The 20,061-nt window shown below is 47.8% G+C and overlaps 1 long non-coding RNA gene across 1 annotated transcript in view; it reads right to left on the minus strand.

The window, feature by feature from the left end:
- Window positions 1–8,651: 8,651 nt before the first annotated feature.
- Window positions 8,652–20,061, minus strand: part of LOC310885961 — a 51,658-nt gene continuing 40,248 nt past the window's right edge. The window contains exons 6-9 of the long non-coding RNA XR_014575046.1: window positions 17,408–17,512; window positions 12,466–12,574; window positions 8,881–9,031; window positions 8,652–8,721 (exon numbers count right to left, since the gene is read on the minus strand). This is a non-coding gene — a long non-coding RNA (uncharacterized lncRNA). The remainder of the gene's footprint in view (window positions 8,722–8,880; window positions 9,032–12,465; window positions 12,575–17,407; window positions 17,513–20,061) is intronic.

Genomic DNA, 20,061 nt, shown 5'->3' on the forward strand with positions numbered 1-20,061 from the left:
GACTTACTGTTGTGCATTGTTGTTATTTTTTTAAAAAAACATGCCTTCACACACACACAAAAACAGCCAGAAAAGTTTGACGCTTTTCCCTAGAGCAACCCCAGCGATTTGAGTGATGATAGCAAGACAAAGGGCATAAATCCAGGTGGAAAAAATCACTCCAGAAAGTGCTGCATGCCTCATCTTTCCAACCAAATGTTGCAAAGTTGTTTTCCTCTTCCCCCATCAAGCTCTTTTATAGCCCAGGCTGGGGGCAGATGAATTTGCATTTAAATTTCCACATCCCCCCCTCAAGGTGGTACTTTTTACTTATGCTAGTTTGAATCAGGAGACGCAGAATTGCCAAAGGAAAATAAAATCAAATGTCATCTTTTTTATTTAATATTTAACTGTGCTTAGACTCCTCCAAGAAAGGACCCTGATATTACTGTTTGGATTGAATTATGATGGCTCCGCCTGAAAGTTATATATTGCCAGTGCTCCATTATTCATTAATCGTAGCTTTTCCTGTCAAGATCAACATGTACTTCTCAGCTGGTGCCTTGACTGCGTAATGCCGCAGATAGGGAGGGAATGTAAAAGTGATGCCTCTTAATTGTTCAGGGATTTCAGACATGGCTTTTAAAATGTCAGTGACAGTTCCTGAAAGATGGCATCCTTTTCCCCACGAGCTCCGGAGTGCCAACAGATGTTAACAGCCCCCAGCTCCACCCGATACTTTATGAACTGTAGAGAAAGTAAACAATATCAGGATACAGACAGTGAGGTCTGCTGGTGGGGGAAAAATTAAAAAAAAAAAAAAAAAGGGCTTGGAGCAGCCTGCAACACCGCTCCGTACACCAAGGATGAAAAGGATGTTGGGCTTGCAGAGCGGTGAAGCCGACATCAGACGGGGAGGTTTAAGAGGAAGGAAATGGATTTAAGATGGTTTCCAGGCTGCTTTGTTCTGCTGCAGCCTAAGGGTGGTGTTGGGGAATTGTTATTTTGCCCCTTGAGGCAGATTAAACACGCACATTTGTCATTAAATATTAAAAAAGAAATTATGAACAATGCATTGGACAGAGCCCTACCACCATAAGTGGCTCTGAGTCTGCCGAGGTATGTCAGGAGCAGATTCCTTATAGACAAGAGGCTCAGCACCAACCCCGAGAGCACCTCGCCCTGTGCTGGGTCCGTCCCAAGCCCAGCTCTGCTGCCCAAAGGTGGCCCCAGGGTGCTGGCACTGCACCATCGCTACAGGACAAAACGCTGGGCGTTTCATATCTCACCATAAGGGGAATCTTCACCCCGTGGAATTTCCCCTTCACAAATCCCCCCTCTCCAGCAGACCTCACCCAGAGGAAGCACAGAGCATCGCTGAGGTTCTGCTCCTGCACTGGGGGATGAAGGCCTTGGAGAGCCGACAGCATGCGTGTCCTGCAGCAAGCGACGCTCTGTCCTGCACGTTTTGGAATTCTTTTGTTTTCTTCCACCAAAAATCACTGCCTTCTCTCCCAGCACAACTCCCAGTGCAACTCACAGCGGTGCTCAGCGGGGAAGAGGACACAGGAGAGCAGGGCCGGGGCAGCTCAGGGTTTCACCAAGTGGCCAGGGGTGGAGGCTGGCAGGAGATGCCAATGTTCCCAGTTTGGGCTGTGCTGGGGCATCTCAGCAATGCCTGCGTGGCTGCCAAGGCCTGGCCAGGCACGGCTTGAGCAGGGGGATGCTCAGAGGAGAAATCCCTGCCATGGTGCCAGCAGCTTGAGAAACACAATTTTCTGCAAGAAGGCCACTTCGGGACATGAGGTGGTGCAGCCAAGAAGGAAAACCCAAAGGTTTCAACGAGGTTGGAGTGAGACAATGCCTTGAAATGGGGGAGAAGAACACATCCCTGTGATAGCTCCCAAAGCACCAGCCCCTGGGTGGGATCTTCAGCGTGCAGTGCTTGCACACATGGTGGGATCGGGGGGGTGGTGTCCACATGAAGCAGTGCCTCCCGTGGAAATAGCCATGGTCAGGAGCTCCTGCATGGCCCCTGTGCTCCAAGGCATCCGATCTGCTCTGCTCCATCCTCTGCCCTCCTGCAGGCCCTGCAGGCTCAAGCCCCATGGGCTAGGAGCGGCGACACGAGGGCAGGGCTTAGCTGTGCCCCCACCTTTGAGGAAAACAGAATGTCCCCAGATGTCCCCTGGACATTGCAGCTATTTCCGCAGCCACAGAACATGTTTATTACGGGGCAGACGGGAACCTGGCATCCGCTGGCAGCCCCGTGCTCCCCTCGCTTGTCCTTCAGTTTAATGGGATACAGGCATAAATCATAGATCTGATACAGCACACGGGCTCAGGCTATATTTTTTTTATAAAGAACATTTGCTCTGATTTATAGAGCACTGGGTTTTGAATTAGTCTAGCTTGAAAACTGAATCAAATCTTTCCATCAAGTCTGTTTTTTTGCATTATGAATGGCTTAGCTGTTTAGTAATGGAATGCCAATCAGCCATTGCTTCTCTCCATAGGCAATGCTGAGAAGATCATTTCGGAACATAGACTCTGTGATTAACTGAAATGAACTGTAAAATTGTATTTTGTTTAAAGCTTTTGCTTTTGCTGGGAGATTCCTGAGCTGAGCATGCTGGTGTGAAGGGGGTTAACGGAGGCAGGGGTGCAGGGGGGGGACGCTGGCTGAGCTGTCACCTTACCACCACCAGGGTTTTCTCCGGTGTAAAACAAGAGTGATCACCTCCTGTGCTGTAGGGATGGCTGAGCAGTTAGGACCACACCTGAGATGTGGCCTAAAACCTGCACAGAAGAGTAACGGAAGAGTCACAGAAGAGCTTTTTTCCTTGCTTTAAGAGCAGATGTCCCCCCTGCTTGGGAATAAGGCGCATCAGCACGGCGCTGCTGGCACGCCGCTTGCTGGAGCTAGCTCTCATCTCCACAAGCCCGTATCCCACCAGGAGCCTCGGCTGCCCTTGGATTGTGGTCCCACAGGTGGGAGCAGTGTACCCCAGCCCACCCAGACCCACAGCCAGCATTTTGGTACCAGCCTTGGATCCGCACACAACCCCTGCAGGAGGTGCAGCCCACCCCAGCACAGAAGATGACAAAGGCTCAGATGTTCCCCACATCCCCAAGTCTGTGGGACTGCTCTTAATTACCCTCCCTAACAAAAGTGCAGGCCTTATTTCCAGCCAGAATTTGTCAAGCTCTGGTTTTAATGAACCTTTCTCCACAGAAGGCCCTTGACACCAACATGACAGAGCTCTCCACCTTCAACTCGTATTTCTGCTTTGTCGCATACACGGGAGCATAAATAAGCTGTTTTTCAATCAAACAGCCCAAGGTTCTCCAAATCTTTCACATTCAACCGGAGTGAATTATTCAGTGAATTATTTTGCTGTATTTAATGAGTTCCAGTTTGATTTGACTAAATATAACTTTACAAACACGTTCTGTCTGCTCCCATCCATCTCAATAGCAGCTTTGAGATATTCCTTTAAAGCCACGTTTAGTGGCTTTAGGTTAGGTCTCATTAATACAGTAATGATTTTAGTAAAGAGCTCACACGCTAAACCCACTCTGTGGAATACATTAGCAAAATCACTTTAAATGGGCTGAAATAAATAACTTTCCTGAGCTTTCATGGTGCAGCTCCAGAACATCTGAGCAGATGTACACTCCAGTGGTCAAAGGAAATCCACGTGCCTATAAAAAACTGATGTAATTCCAAGTGAACTCATGTCAGGGCAGTCACAGGGACATGGCAATGGGAGGAAAGGCTCCTTTTAGCTGCTCTCATGGAAGTTTGGGCATTTTGCTTGGTGTGCTCAGTGCCCGGCTTCCTCCCCTGCCCTCCCTCAGCCTCTCTGGGTGGCTTTGGCACAGTGCAGAATGGGCTCCCCTCCGCATCCCGCTGCAGTACCAGGAGCACTGCAGAAAAATCAGGTGGAAAAAAAAAAAAATTAAATAGCTACATGAGTATCAGACTCGGAGCTGCCGGTTCCCCACAGGTTGGTGTCTCGTGGGTGGCTGGGAGCTCGTGCTGAGAGCTTTCATCCCGTCGAGTCTCCTCCGTCTCCCCCCAGCCAGCCCATGCTGCGGCTCTGACGGCTGATGAAGTGTTTGATGCTGCGAGTTTCACCAGGGGCATTTCGAGGGATTTGCTCCCCTACTCAGCCCCTGTTGGCAGGAAACAGCAGAAACATGAACTCTATTTCTCTGACAAATTTGCTCAACACATCTGAAAGTTACAGAGGTGGCAGAGAAACACACAAAAAATGTGCAGTTACTTCCGAGCTCCATTTCCTCGGGAAAAATGGACTAAAAGTCTGCAGAAGTCTTACCATATACAAAGTGAGATCTGGGTGTAGGATGTCACTGGGATGACCACGTCTGTAATCTGCTCGCAGACACGAGTGGCACAGCCCCTGCCTCAGTTTCCCCCTGGCAGGACAGGGATGATGATATTAATCCCTATTTAAAAACAAAACCAAACAAACAATGAAACAACAAAACAAAACTCATTTTGAGGCTGACAGATGGAAGAGCTATCTAAGAGCAAGGCATTCTCGGTATTAATTCACCGGTGGCCAATTTTGTACCTGGGAACAATATGTGTTTGATTGTGCCGGTGCCAGTAGATTGCATTTCATAAGTGTGTCCCTGGAAGGAACCGGAGCTGGGATCTTTCTCAGTGGGAACAACCATGAGCTGTGATGTATCACTTCACGCTGGAAACATTTATAGCATGCTCCTCACAGTGGGCATCTGCAAAGCAGCTTCTTAAGCTTTTATCACAGCAGGATAATATCGACAACCAATGAACTTTCCCTTTCCGTAGCAGTTAGAGAGGGATAGGTATTAAAATCCTCCACCCGCTCAGCTCCCCGTCGATTTTCATCCATGCTAAGCAACTGGCTTATCACGGGGTTGTGTCTCGCCAGGAGGGATGTTTTCGGCAAGGCACTGCCCCGGCAAGGGATGACACTCACCAGCCCCAGAGCTGCACATCGGGCATCAGCCATGGGTGGGGAAATACCCACAGACATCCCTAAAGGTGGGCCATCACCTGTGGCTGCAGGGGGGCAGCCAAGGGGACAGCCAGGGGGACAGCCAGACCCCTCCATCAGCACCCACCTGCCCGCCCTGCAGCCTGCCCATGCTGTTGGTGGGCTGTGCCAATGTACACACCCCAAGGGAGATGAGTAAGGGGCCACAAAGGGGTCCTTATTCCTAGGAATGGGCAAGCTTGGCACTGGGACACAGGGAGGAAGAGGCTAAAAAGGTGGAATAAAGTTATTGCCAACAAGCAAACTGTGTCCCTGAACTCCTGCCTCTGTCTCCTCTCTTTGCTCATGAACTTCAGCCAAAGGTCATTAAAGCAATAAGCAGATTTCCTGGTATCAGACCCTTTGGGGTCAGGATCTTTAAATACAAGGGACTGATGGTGCCCTTGCACTTGAGCTCAGCACCCAGCGCATGGCCGTATTTATTATCATGATCGTTACTATTGAAATATCACTCACGATTCTTTTATCGATTTTGGCACATGAGGCAGGGATGCAAATCTGTGTTAAAATAACAGCTTCGCTGCAGTGCTCGGTATTGATGGACGGGGAGCAATAATGCTTACTGGAATTAAAGGCTCGGAGTGATGCTCTGGGACTCCCCAGGTGCCGGTGCAATCGGGAATGGCCATCATTTTGGTCCAGGCTCCATTGCATCACTTTGGGAAGGGATCTGGGAGAAGAGAGGACCAAGAGCTGCAGGGATGTCCAGCTGTGACAGCACGCTGGAGGTGCACTGCACTCAGCTCCTGAGCATCTCTATGGCTGCATCCCTTTCCCTAAAAATTGGGAACCTACTGCTTAAAAGTTCCAGGATCACTGCTCCCCAGAGGAACCAAGGTTTTCTTCCTTACAAAGCTGGTCTGCGAGCTGCTCTTGTCATAGATGCCAATGGGATAAGCACTTGTCTTTGGGGTCCTGATGCTTCTGCAGCAGCTCCCTGTCCCACCTGGGGGACACTGCTGGTCCCCAGGCACCGCTCCTGGAGATGTCACCTTGGGGTGGCCACAGATGAACAGGGTCATGTGTGTGTGCAGGCTGCAGGATCGGATGCACAGGCTCCAGCTGTCCCCTGTGATTCACTTTGCAATTTCAGATGCTCTGAAACACCAAGTTATTTGTAGAGAAAATGCCAACACGGTGACTTTCTCAATAACTTTCTGTTGAATGATCTTGCACTTGGGCCTGAGGAAAGGGGAGTTTAGCAACTCACAAGGAAAAAAAAAAAAAAAGGTATTTTTAGTTTTACTTTTTGTTTTTCCTCCTCTGCATCAGGGCCGGAGCACATGAGGAGCACACGAAGGCAAAGCCATTGCCTTGCAGGAGCAAGCTGACCTTGGAGCTGGCTGCTCCAAAACCATGGTGTCCTCCCTCCTTTTCATCCTCCACCTTCTTCTTTTGGGGGGTAAATAGAACGTCTCCCTCCCTCTCCACACTATCCTAAATCCCGTCTCTCTCTGTCTCTGTACTTAGGATTCCAGCTATTTATCTGCTTGTATCGACTAGATTAGATAAAGATTTAGGTGTAAGGGTGGATGGAGATGGATCGGTAGGAAGCTATCCAGCCATCCATCTGTTTCTCCACCTATCTATCTCTCTTCTTAAACCCTGATACATTTCCCATCATAGGAAGCGAGCTCTCCTCCTAGATGAAGACTGAGTATAGATAGATGGATGGCTAAGTAGATCTTTATTTAATCTATCCATCTATCTATCCTCCTAGACTGACCTAGCAGCCCATCTCGCCTCCTAATTTTTTCTCTGCCTGTCTGTGCTCAGAAACTCTCATCCACCCAGCTCACAGTTAAGGATTTACTACAGCTTCTCTCATCAGAGTGCAAATGTGTTTGACCCTTTTCATTACCCATAAAATTACTTGCATTGCTCCTTGTTTTTTCCTGTAGTTTTAACAGAGAGAAGCAGAGCCTGAAAGCTAGCAAATAATCAGGCACTCTCCCCAGTTAAACTCCTGGTTAATCATCACCAGTGAGCCAGCAGCAGCGTGCCCGCAGCTGGGGTGCCTCGGACCCCAGCCCGAAAGATCAGACCTCCCCTCAGCAAAAAAAAACATTTTTTGAGGGGTGTCCCCCCCCCAACATCACTGAGTGACATCCATTTGGACGGCGCTGCTCATACATCGCTTGTTAAATGCAGCCCTCCACCGGGCAATTTTGCCATTAAAGAGCGAAGATTTGGTTCCGCTGCTTCTTGATGTGGCTCTGATTAAACACCCTGCTCCCACCTCTCGCTCGCGCACCGTGCCGGGTAATTTATGGCAGCACACAACCCACTGCTGGAAGAGCTCCCTACTGCTCTGCAGAGCCTTTCCCTCCCTGCACACCATTCCCCTCCTGAAGAGAAACAGGTGGCAATTGCTGAAAGGATTCCAGAGAGACTATATCACACCTTAAAAAAAAAAAAAAAGAAAAGAAAATTAGAGGAGGAAGAGAAGGAAAATATTGACTTGGAAGCCAAGAAAGTCCTCAGAAACAAGGAGGAAGCTGGGACTTCAGAAAACATCTACTTGGTAAAAGCGAAATCTAGCAGAGGAGGCTGTCTCCCAGCACCTCTCTTCTGCCTGCCCCCGGGACATTTTCGTCTTTGTTCATGCTTCAGCCTTGATATCTGCAAAACAGAAGACATTTCTGGTTTAAAACGATTCTGCATTGCACAATGTTGAGCTGATTATCGTGAAATTAATTATTACAAACATAAAGTTAACACGGCAGAAATGGAAACAAAACCTCCCCAAAATCGCCGGGGGAATTATTTGCACAGATCAAAAGCAATTTAAGCTCTCACGTTGCAGGCGGTGTCTGAGAGCTCCTCTCCCTACCCCGGTGAGGCTGGTGAAGGAGCTCTGATGAGCTCAAAATGTTTCAGCAGGGGAGGAAAATTATTCCCCCCACCCCCCGAACTGAAGTGGCAGGCTCGGTTCGTGCAGCCGGGGGAAGGCAAAGTGAGGCCGGGAGCTGGACCCCGAGGAAGAACCAGGGCTGGAGCATCAGCACATTCCCCTGTGCCCATCTAATATGGGTATGGCAGCCTAAGTGGGATTTGGTGGGACTGCCTGGCTGGACGAGGCAAAAAGTGATGTATTTTGGGAGCTGATGGCAAAAAATGCCCCAGCAGGCTGGGGCCAGGGGGTAAAGGAGAGGGCGGCTGCCTCGTTGCAGGTTTCCTGTCCCAGGCAGTTTGTCCTTCATCTCCTGAGCTACAAATTCACTCGGACACATGTTCTGAATTTAGAAACAAGCACATTCAGTGGAATTCATATTTTATGAGGCCCCTTTTAGGGGCATATTGTAAAAGAAATGACTAAATCTGATTTTCCCTTTCTTTACATTCTCTTAAAACTAGCTAACAAGAGGCAGGAAACATAAAAGAGCTGCTCAGGCTGCACCATGAACCGGGAGGTTCAAGAGGCTGTGAACACCCCAGAATTTGCTACGTGCCAATGAGACGTTAAGGATTAGAGGATGGCTTTTCCTCCCACGGCAGTCCTGGGGAGCTTTGCTGTTATCACCCTGAGACAGGTTTGGAGAGGAATCACGTTAAATATTACAGACCTGGGGATCCAGGAGCAAGCTCCATCCCTTCTGTGTGGTTCTGACAATAGGTTTTCCATCTTCTGCTTTATTTTTTTTTTCGTCTTACAAATGGCACACACAGAGCTCTGTCAAAAAAAAAAAAAAAAAAGGTGAGGCTGTAAAGTCCAGTACTCAGACCTTTGACAGCTCAAATCTGCCATTTTAATATTTGTAGATATAGAGATATATGCGCATATATACACTCCAGCTGCCCGTTTAGTGCTGACAAAATGTCAGGGCCTTACCTTTTCAGAAATGACTCATGGTGTTCGACTGCCCGAGCGGATGAGCCGTGGAGCCACAGCCCTGCCCAGCACGGCTGTGCGGCAGTTGCAGAGGGCAGCAAGCTTCCCCCAGAGGTTTCTCCAAAGTAAGGTCCTCAAAAACACAGCTCCGCTTGGAAAATAAAGGCAATATTTGTGTCCTCGGCTCTGGCGATGTTAACGGTAATATTATATGGATGTGGGGGTGCTTTGGAGCAGCCCCAGCCCTGCTCCATATTCTGAATGTGGTGGGACACGCTGGGATGCTCCCAGCCAGGCACATGGGACATGAGCGAGTTCTGCTCCAGGATGGCTCCAGGATGTCACCCAAAGGGTGATGGGGACAGCGGGGAGGAGCCCTTAGTGGCTACGTCCCAGTCCCAAGGCGCTAACGGAGATGTCCCCAGAAGCCAAGGCACCGTGCCTCTGCCCCCGCCAAACCTCCAGGTTTGGAAATTCAAGGCTGTAAAGTTTCTTTCCACCCTCTCTAATCTATAAATCATCCCCTAGCTATTTGTTTTGGGAAAATATATAGTTCCTGCCATAACCACCGTGAGATAAAGCATTGTAAGTGTTACAACATGTGGCTAATCCCTTTAATAGATCTCTTGCTATTAATTTAAGTACTTGCTTTGGCTTTGCTGGGCCCTGTCATTATTCCTGTGGATTATGTCTTCAAGGTGGCCTATCTGCCTTATCCAAATACTTTTCATATTTCAAACTCCGGAGCTCACTTAACATTCAGCACAAAGCAGCCCAACACCTTGCAGAGCCGCCGAACTAGCGAGGCATAAATCTGCTGCCCGTCTCACAGCGAAACAAATGGCTGCAAGCTAAAAGGAAGAGGGCTCCACGCTGTATCATTTAGCAGCGATGAGCTTAAATGCAGCTGCAGATAGGTGCAATTTGCTCCTTCCTTGAATAGCGGGTAGGCACATTTTCTCAGTAGTCTTGTAGGCCAGCTGGGAAAGAGCAGCGTTGACCTGAGACTCACCGGAACGTATCTGGTCCCGTTGGCTCCCTTATAATTGACCTGCTCGGGCATATTGAAGGTCAAGCAGCGAAGTTTCCTCTTTATTCTAATCACAGATGGATTTTTAAGAGTCAAGGGAGAGCAATTGAGGTGCCGCTGCATCCTTCCCAGAAGTTAATGGGCCCTGACGCTGCTCAGCCTGGTGCTGAGCGGCACCAGGAGCTTCAGGGATGGGTTTGCCTGCAGCCCCCACGGGTCCCCAGCTGCTGGCAGCTGTGTTTGCAGCCCAGCGTCTCCTATCCATGCCAAATGTGCATTGTTCAGTGACCATGCCTCCCATGGGAGGATGAATTCATAGCTACAGATTTCATAGAATAGAGTGGTTTGGGTTGGAAGGGGCCTCTGAAGGCCACTAGTTCCTACCCCCTGCCATAGGGGCAACCAGACCAGATAGCCCAAAGCCCCATCCAGCCTGGCCTTGGGCACTTCCAGGGATGGGGCACCCACAGATTCTCTGGGCAACCTCCTCCAGTTCCTCACCACCCTCATAGTAAAACATTTCTTCCTAATATTAAAGCTAAATCTACTACTTGTGTAAAATCGTTACCACTTGTCTTATCTCTACACTTGGGAATTGTCCCACCTTAGCCTGAGCACTTGCCCAGCAAAGGCAAGTGCTGCCTGAGTAAATAACAAAGAAAAAAATCCAGTGAGGACATCAGGAACCTCCTGATAGCACTGTTCTGAAAGGGCCACATATGCTACCCAACCAACATCCAGTGATATGCGGCCAGGCAGAGAAACAAAGCCCTCGACCCCCTTTTGGAGCCCCAAGTCTCGCAGTCTCAGTTGAGACGCCAAAGCCAACTGGGAGATGCTGAACCTCTTCGGCTTGCGTTCATTTCTGGTAAGTAATGACTATTAGTATTCAGGGCAAAGACTTCACAGCATTATACAGTTCAATATTTTCTGCCCCTGTAACAAAGGCAATCCATTTTGCATGCAGAACGTGAGAGTGCAACCTTTTGTTACTTGAGTTTCTTAAATTTTTATCTCAAAAATCAATGAAGGAATTGGAATTCCACATCTCATTTTATGGTCAGGAGAAAAAGAGGGAGAGCATGAGGGAAAATGATGCAAGAGGGGAAAGGGGAAAAAAAAACACCCTAGCTCATCCTGATATGCTCATAAATTCTTTAACAATTTAATTACTGCGCATTTTGTGCTTTGGTTTTAAAGATTTGAATGAGGGTTGGGGTTTTTTGTTGTATTTTTTTTTCCCATGCAGAGTCTATAGAATTGCTTGTCTTTTGTAGTTGATCTTCTTGGAGAAAGAAATTATTCTCCATCCAATTAATCTAATTAGAATGTAATCAAGTTGTAGAGATCTGTGCAGCAGTGTGAGTGATTAGGAAAAATTACCTTTCTGCAAAGAGTTTAAATTTAATTTTAGTTCCGTAATCTAAAGCCCAAATAAAGGAAAGTGTAATGTGCACTGCACTACTTCGTGCCATGGGTAGGAGAGCAAATTTCAGCTGCATTCACAACAAACCACCCTTGTGCTCCACAGCTCGAGCCACGTAAAAGCAGCGGTTTCCATTTTCCAGAAGGAAATGGGAAAGCACGCTCTGCTCAGGGTCACGCAGTGGCTGGTTGAGAGCAGACCCAGGTTTTAGTGCTCCAACATAGGGTTTAACCCATCAGGCTGCACCCTGCAGAGCTGCCAGCTGGTGGGCTGCCAACACCAGGGTGCTTTTGCCAACCGTGAGCGATGCCACGGCATTCAAGCGAGAGTATGTGCACCCCTGCAGCAAGGAAGGGTCCACTGGAATTTTCTTACTCCCTACATTGCCTCTGTCTCTAAATCAAGAGTAAAAATTCAAGACTTCCACTTTATCTGTGTGATGAAATGTTTTCGAAATGCTTGTTTTTCACCACGTCAGGAGGTTTCCAGGGCCATGAGTAGTTCAGGAAATAGGAACGAATTAAACCAGCTTTTTTTTTTTTTTTTTGGTAATTTGCTAAATTATTTCTTTGGCTTTCAGCTTTCCCATTTCCACTCAGCTGAGACATTTCACTGCAGACACGGCTTTTCCTTCCCCCCGGGAAAGGCTTTTATTTTTTGGGTGTGGGGGGGAGTACACCACCACTCTCAGCTCATCAGTGCATCAGGCAAAGCTAAGGCAAAAATTGTTACATTAGGCTGCATTAAATCTCATTGAAGCTGGTGAGCAGAGTCACTGCCTTTCACATTAGACAGTTGTAAGCCATTACTGGCACCTGGTTTACAAAAGTCATCTGCACTTCAGAGACCTTGCCCACCCAAAACCTTGCACCAGGCCCTTCTGCTCTATCCCTCTAGCTAGGTACATCCAGCGTAGGAAACCATCCTTCCAAAATTGAACCGTCTCCCCAGGGATATTCAGTCCCAGGAACTGCAGCTCTGCTAAGCTTGGGTCAACCTCTTAGCCAAGATCTCCACCGAAACGCTGAGCTTCATCCTCGAAACCCCATGGCCACGTGTACCTGCCCAAACCAAGCAACAGAAACGTGGTGGAGCACATAGCCGGACAGATACACGTGTGCATACATACATGGCCTATCCCTACTGTCCTTAAGCCAAGATCTGAGGCTAGGAGGTGGAGATGGGGTTAGGACCCTGTTAGTTGCAGGAATGTCCAGCCAGCTTTCTTCCACACTGCCCTGACAGGGAAAAACAGAGAAAGAAAAATAAGACAATCGATTTTGTTGTTCCAATTTTCAAATTTATGAATTTCAGGGTATTTTGAACGTTGTCTACACTAAAATAAGTGCTTGCCACTCTTTTCTTCTTTTTGCAATATTTTGCAGCATTTTTAGGCTGCAAATTTTAATTCAGCAGTGCTGCGAGCAGCAGGATGGCTGCTCCATTCCTTCCCCTTCCCATGACGCTGATCCCCAAGCCCCATCTGCAGTAGCAGCAATGACAATGAGGGCATTGTCCCTCCTCTTAGGACACCCTTTGAGCAAGACCCGTCAGCTTGTCTTAGCCCTTGAAGGAAAGGGGTGAAGGAAAAGGGAAAAAAGAGAAGGTGGGAAGGAGAACGAGAGAGAAAAATGAATTGCTTAAAACTTCTATTACTCTTCATTACCTTCTGCTTTATGTAAGTTCCAAGGTTCATTTACCAGCTGTAAGTGGCCCGGTGCCTTTGTGTGTAAGAGTTGTCATGCCTATTGCTCCCATTAATGTACTGCGTGAAGCTAAAGGTAGCTCGGCTGGAGCTGCGAAGCCAAATCAATGTGACTAATGTCCCTCGTGCTGCAAATCCCTAATTGTCCATCGTTGGGCTAGATGAATGGGCTTGGAATATTTGCTGCAAACGGGGACGGGGAGGGAGATGACCGCTGGTGGGAGCTGCTCAGGTGGGTCTGGAGGGACAAGAGGTGTCCCCGTGAGCAGGAGAGGGGACAGGAGTGTGTGCCTTTGCCTCTGGGGGTGTCCCACTGGTGTGATCCTCGCATCCAGGAACTAAAAGCGATGTTTGCCCTGAAGCTCAGAAAATTGTTCAAAATCCCTTTGGTGAGACATGGCCACGAGCTGTCCTATCAGTAGTTGTGCAAAAATTTGAACGAATCAGTCTTTTTTTTTTTTTTTTTTTAAAGTTTAAAATGTGCTTTCTGAAGAGAATCCTCAGGATTCCTTTAAAATCTGCTGGTTTTGCATGGCCAGGACAGCCAACCCACAGTTCTGGATAAAAACAGCAGTAAAGCAATAAAAACATAGTCTGAACACAGAGGAGCATTCGTCTTTTACCTGAGGGAATATCATTTATTTTACGGATTTTTCCTAGCACATATTTGTAGGCTTGCTCATGCCCTAAGTTTCCTTCCCACAAGAGGCAACTTGCAGGGCTTTTACTTTGGGTTTCTCAAAAAAAACTAAACTAAACTGAACTGATTTTTTTATTTTTTTTTTATTTTTTTTAAGAAAACATGGTGTAGCTCACTATTTAGATGTGGATAGGAAAGTGGGAGCTGCTGGAAGAAAGAGAGCCCAGAGTACACAGACTTTGCTTTTCTGAGTTTGAGAGCTGTAGACTGAGGTTTTCGTCCTGCCAAAGTTTGAGATCTTGGGTTCACTTCCCAGCCTCCTACTCCAGGCACAGTCTTCATGGAAACGAACCACACTTTCTTGTTTGCAGTCACCATAAGATACATATACATGTTTGTTCATGTCTTAGAATATATATTTCAGAGAAACAGTAGGAATATTTTGGATTACAGTGCATCAAACACGTTTCTTTGGAGTGCACTGGGAGCCGAGGCTGCAGAAGGCTTCATCTATGGGCTGTTGAGGTCTGCTTTTGAGGAAAGGTCAGACTCTGCTCTTTCTTGCCTGTTTTATTGCATTTTCCCCAAACAAAGGATCTGAGGAGCCTCTGTGTCATCATGTCCTTCCTCCCTGAGCTGGGAACTAGTTCTAACACGTGCATCGCGCTCATTTGGACTCTTGGAAAATCCAACACTGCAGCAGCAGCAGGGATCTAATTCATGGCCCCTACATTGCAACTGGTCATCTATAGCTATGTTACACGTCATAAAAAATGAAATATTTCCTAATCTACCAGTTGGTCTGCAAGGTTCCTGGATAAGCCTGGCACACTAGGTGTTGGAGTTATGAAGGACACAACAAAAGCTGGTCCCTGCCCTAAAGACTTTGAAACCTGAGTACAGGAGAAGATCAGAGAGGGAAGGAGACTTAAGGACAGTGATTTCTCCAAGGTCACCCAACAAATCAACAGCAAAGGATTTTCCAACCCCCCACTGAAGTTCTCGCAGCATAAAAATGTTTTCTTGTAATGCAAAAAATCCTCTTTTCTATATTTAGCTGCAGAATTACTCCTGGAACACGTTAGTTCTCCTAGGCTGCTTGGGCAAAATAACGTTATTAGACCAAATGCCACTGGAGGCAAAGATGATTTGACATTTCATTGAAAATTGCACCCAGGACTATTAAGGATGGGGAACTTATTTGAATGCACTGCAAGCACAAACTCTTCAGATTTACACATTTCAGTCAGAGCAGCCTGCAACCCTGCTGCAAAATCAGAGGAGAATTTCATACCTTTTTTCCCCCCCTCTCTCTTTACACTGAGACAAATCTCCAGGAAAATTCATTACGCGCTTTAAGTGATGGGATTTATCATTCCATTCAGCTTCTCAAACTCAGAGCTCTCCTCACTGTCACACCAGCGAGGCAATTCTAATTTGTTTCTTTCATATTTCCCCCATGAAGTTCGCCTCCGAATGATGGGAAGAAAATAGAGACAAGAGCCTCGAATGGCCCAGGGCTACGCACAGCGCCGTGGGCCTATTTTCTGCCTCCTGCTTCTCTGTCTGGGGCTGTGGAGCCTTCCCAGAAGGGGAGACACCCTAGGGCATATCGTGGGGACCCAACCCAAACATCATTATGGGGTTCCTGCACAGTATTGGTGCAAATCAGGAGCACAGGCAGGTCTATTGCCTACCATGGAGGAGGTTTCTCAGCCCTGAAGGAAGGCAGGAGGTGCTGGCTCAGCTGTTCCTCATGTGTGCTGCATTTCTCTGAGGTCTTCCTATAGCTGGAGCACTTTTTCCCATCCAGTGTCTCCTCCATGCAAACATTAGGATGAAAAAATCCCTCGCCTCAAAGGACTACTTCAGCCACCTCTGCTGGGCAGTTGGCATTGCCAAGAGATCACCATCCTCCTGAGTCAGGAAAAAAGGCATCCTGAAGGGCAGAGAGGAGATGGACGGTGCCAGCAGCTGACTTATCCAAAAATGCCCCAGAGCATCACAAAAAAAAAACACCTGAGCTTGAATGGCCCAGGCCATCAAGTCCTAACTGCAGTATAAAGCTGCTGACTGAGCACCTCAGAATTTATTTCAGACAGGTCCCTAAATCTGGCACCCATTTTAAATGTATACATCATTTATTAGACCTGACCTTTATCTAGTGTTAATATTAAATTGATGGTGTTTCCTATTAGCCTCATATAAATACATCTTTGGCTAATAAACATTATAGCCGTATACCCAGGGTGTTTGTTTCTATCTGCCTAGAGTTATTATCCCATAAAGAAGGAGCAGCTCCACACGATCATCTAATTGATATATTTTGCTTGATTCCCAATAAGCTATAAAAAGGTACGCTTGTTGTGGGGAAACTACAGTTTTTATCATCTGCCTCATGCTAAGGGAGGACAAAAGGAAAAATCCACTTTATGTTTACTAAAATATTTAGAACAAGCAGTGAAAGATGGAAAACATTTTAGAATAACTGTAAGTTGTATTAATATGATAGCCTGTCCTTGAGAATAAAATGTAGTCATTGGTAGGTATGCAGGTAGTAAAAAGAGAGATCTTACTTTAAACAGACACGTATCTTATTTGATTGCAGCACCATCCCTATGCAGTTTCAATGTTCTTTCTCCGCTAACACCAAATTAATTCATTTTGATTATTGTTATTATGGCAAATGGCAAAAGGAATTAACGGTGATGAATCAGGTGCTTACTGCGAAGAGCGAGCTGGATTTCCCACCTCCCATTGAGACACAACGAGACCTGCACACGGCTGCAAGTCCATAAAAATGATGGAAGAAAATGGGAAGGAAATCATTTGGCAGATGAAAAAGATTCCTTGCAAGGTAAGAGTCTGCCAGGCTTTGTACAAGACCCAAGATCATCACTGCGACTTACAAACAATTAGAAATATTTTTTCCTTGAATCACATATTTGGCTCAAGAGAGAGCAGCATGGCTGTAGTGAGTGCCGGGACTGATCCTGTCACTGGCTGAGCAACCAAAGGGCAATTTCTGCAGCCCTTCACTGCTCAGCTCCATGAAGAACGCACAACGCTGCATTTTTGGGGCAGGAGGTGGGGGACTTGAGGATCGACACTCAAGTCCCACCAGAGCTGGAGGCTCCAATGTATATGGGGACTAGAAAAAGACTGCTGGCATTGGTAGGCTTAAGAGGACTGTGGAGAAAAAAGCAAAATCACAACCCTGGCTAACAGGCATGCTGGAAAAAGGAAAAAAAAAAAAGGAAAAAAAAAAAGGAAAAAAAAGAAGAAAGAAAACAGTTTTCCATAATTGTATTTTCCCCCGGCTGGAGCATCCTATAGCACCAGCTTCTTGAAGGAGGGGATGGATCTCAGCAGCCGAAGGAGTCCCCACGAGAGGGCATTGCTGTGATGGCTCTATGCTCCCTGCATGTCCACTGCTTGCAGCCCCCTGCTAGGTGGAGGTGGCAGCTGCAAAGCCTTTCTTCCCACACCACCCCTGTCTTGGGGCTTTTCAGGGCCACACACTGCAGCTACCTCCATCCGTGTTTCAGTTTCCCTGCTCTCATTTCAGCCGGGACAGATTTTGGAGGGCTCACACTTGATCCCTGCCGATGCAGAGAGGCAGGAGACCATGTGGGTGAGAGTCACCCCTGTGCCAAGGCACAAGGCACCATGAGCCTGCCCCTGGCACAGAGACCTGCCCCCCATGGCCACATCCAGCACCCGTACCTGTTCCTGCAGCCTCCTCTGTAGGATCCTCCTGGTATCCTCCTGGTAGGATCCCCAGTTCCAGGTCGCCCCGCACAATCAGGATCACCTCCATCCATCCCGGAGCTGCAAAAGCCAACAAAACCTGTTAGGAGCGGAAGCCGTCATGGAGCAGGTGCTCTTTATTTGTTTATTTGCAGACACCACGGAGCGACATGGCACTATTAGCATCTCCGAGTCCTCAGCGGTGCTGAGCGCGCACGGAAATAGCAGCACTGCGTCTCCTTCTGCTAACCCAGCGGGACAGCAAGGGCTGCTGCAGCAGGGAGGTGACACAGAGGTGGCTGCAGACGAGGAGCCCAAGGAGAGCAGCCCACCCGCCGAGGCCACCAGCTGTTCCTGTCCCAGGTCTGAGCCAAACCGGGGGTCCTGGGTGCAGGGATGTGGTCGGAGGGGAGAATTGTGGGGTCAGAGAACAGGGCGGGGGGATCTGTAGTCCTCATCCGGTACTTAAGTGCTTCTTAGTGGTGGGATTTGGGAAGGACTAATAGTTGTGATGGTTTTAAATGTGGCAGCAGAAAAGCTAGCAAGCATTAAAGGAACAGTTTGGGAGCAAGGGGGACTGTTAACTCTCCCAGTTAATGGTCTCCAACCAGTCCCAGCATCACCCAGGCTGCAGCAGCAGAGGTTTCCTCACCATCCTTGCCACTTCGGGGCTCTGCCACCCTTCTCTGCCGGTGTGACACCCAGCCTCTCTCTACCCCCCTTCTCCACTTCTAAGGGATGCAGCTATTTCTGTATTACAGAGAAGTTTTAGGAGAAGAATCCATTAGGGGCTCATTTACAGCCATGCCCTTAGGCAGACGCAAACCTCGCTTCACTGAGATGATAGACTAATCCATCAACCTACTTCACCGCTGGCCTGTTCTGTCTGGAAACGGCATTACTGAGCACAAGCACCTCGCGCCTGCCTGCGCTGTCTTCTCACTCTTTGCAGCTTGAAGGATGCTCAAGTACTCCCCTGAGGCCCACAGCCCCAGAGAAAACCACACTGCGCTGTGGCCACGTACCCCACTGCTGTGGGAGGAGAGGGTTTCTTTTCCATGCCGTGATCTGTAGGTTCTGCAAACTTACCAGGTCACGGGGCTGAAACTTGAACATCACTGGGACAAGGGGAAAGACAAACTGCCTAAACCCAAAGCCATGACTTGCCTTTTTGCGAGGAACCAGCAACAAAGTCAGGTCCAGTCTGAATTTCCTTCCAGGTCTGTTAGATCAATCTCTAATCATGCAGCAGAGGCCATTTGCGATAAGGGCATGAGCAGAGCTTCCTGGATCAGATCAGAAGTCCATCTAGGCCAGCCTGCTGTACGGCCAGCACAGGAACAGGACAGGCGTGTGGCTATAAACCCTTCCTGATCCTGGCCATCTGCAGCTCGGGGCCTTCCTGAGCCTTGATGCATCTGTAACCTGTATTTAAGAGCGCTTGATGGCCCCTTTCTGCACATATTTCACTAATGACTTTTTGAACCCATTTCTGCTTTTGGTCTCTGTAGCGTGCCCTGGAGTGAGTTTCACAATTAAATTAGGCATCATCTGCAAGCCCTTCCGCCATAAGGGGAGGGAGAAAGTTATCTTGAGTTTCATCTCTTGTTGGCATCACTCTGAAATCAAATCTTTGAATCTCTGCAAGGAAGTGCAAGTCATGCCTGGCCAAAGGCCTGTGGTGCCCAAGGGATTCATGAAGGAGCTACTGGGGTCCCCAGGGCCACCTGTGTGTGTAAGGTGCCACCTATCCCTGAAAAGTCCCTAGTTCTGGCCTAGTGTGGGGTCCTTCAGGACCTTCCCAGTGAACGGCACTTTCAGGCCTGATAAGCTTTCCCATCACTACCAAGTTCCTTCTCAGTCCCTTTCCACCCACTGATCTAATGGGACAGCAGATTTTATTTTCTTCCAGAGATGGAGGAACTAAAGCAATGAAGTTACATTTTTCAAAGTCATGCATACAAAGAAAAGCTTGCACATCCCTAATTAGACACAAAAAGAGAGCCAGCCCTTTGTTGAGGCTGGTATGCTCAGTCCATTTTCATCTGGAGATGGGACAGCTCTGTCATATCACGCTGCTTATAGACTGGCCCAGATTTGACAATGTCAGCCTGGCTTCCCAAAATTTCCATCAGGCTTGTATCAAATCAAAAAATAAATCACAGGTCTCTCAAACCCTGTGCTCAGCCTCCTCAATCAGAGGTGCTTGTGTACTTGTCCAAACAACTCTGTCCTGCAAAAACAACTTCACCTGCAGATTTCCAAAGGAGACTTCTGAGCTGGCAATCCTGTATTTGATACCTTTGCTGATAGGGACCTTATTGTTATTTGGCCATAAACAGAGTTTCAGTGCTGAATATTGATGTTCTGGTTTATCGGTGCTCTCTCCATATACCCCAAATCACGACAAGGTTCCTTTGGGCACTTTCTGGAGTAGATATCGGGAAAAGAGAAAGACTGGGAGGAAAACAAGCAGAAAGTTCCTAACAGCCAAAGTGATCAGCACACACCTCCGTTCTCCTGACGTTAAACACTGCTGACACAGGCCCTGCTCTGCACAAATCTGTAGCTTCCTTTAAATTAGCAATTCCACAGACACAGTAGGAGCTTGCATAAGAATTGTCCATAAA

The sequence above is a fragment of the Anser anser genome (assembly GCF_964211835.1).
Source record: "Anser anser genome assembly, chromosome: 24".
NCBI classification, from domain to species: Eukaryota; Metazoa; Chordata; class Aves; order Anseriformes; family Anatidae; genus Anser; species Anser anser.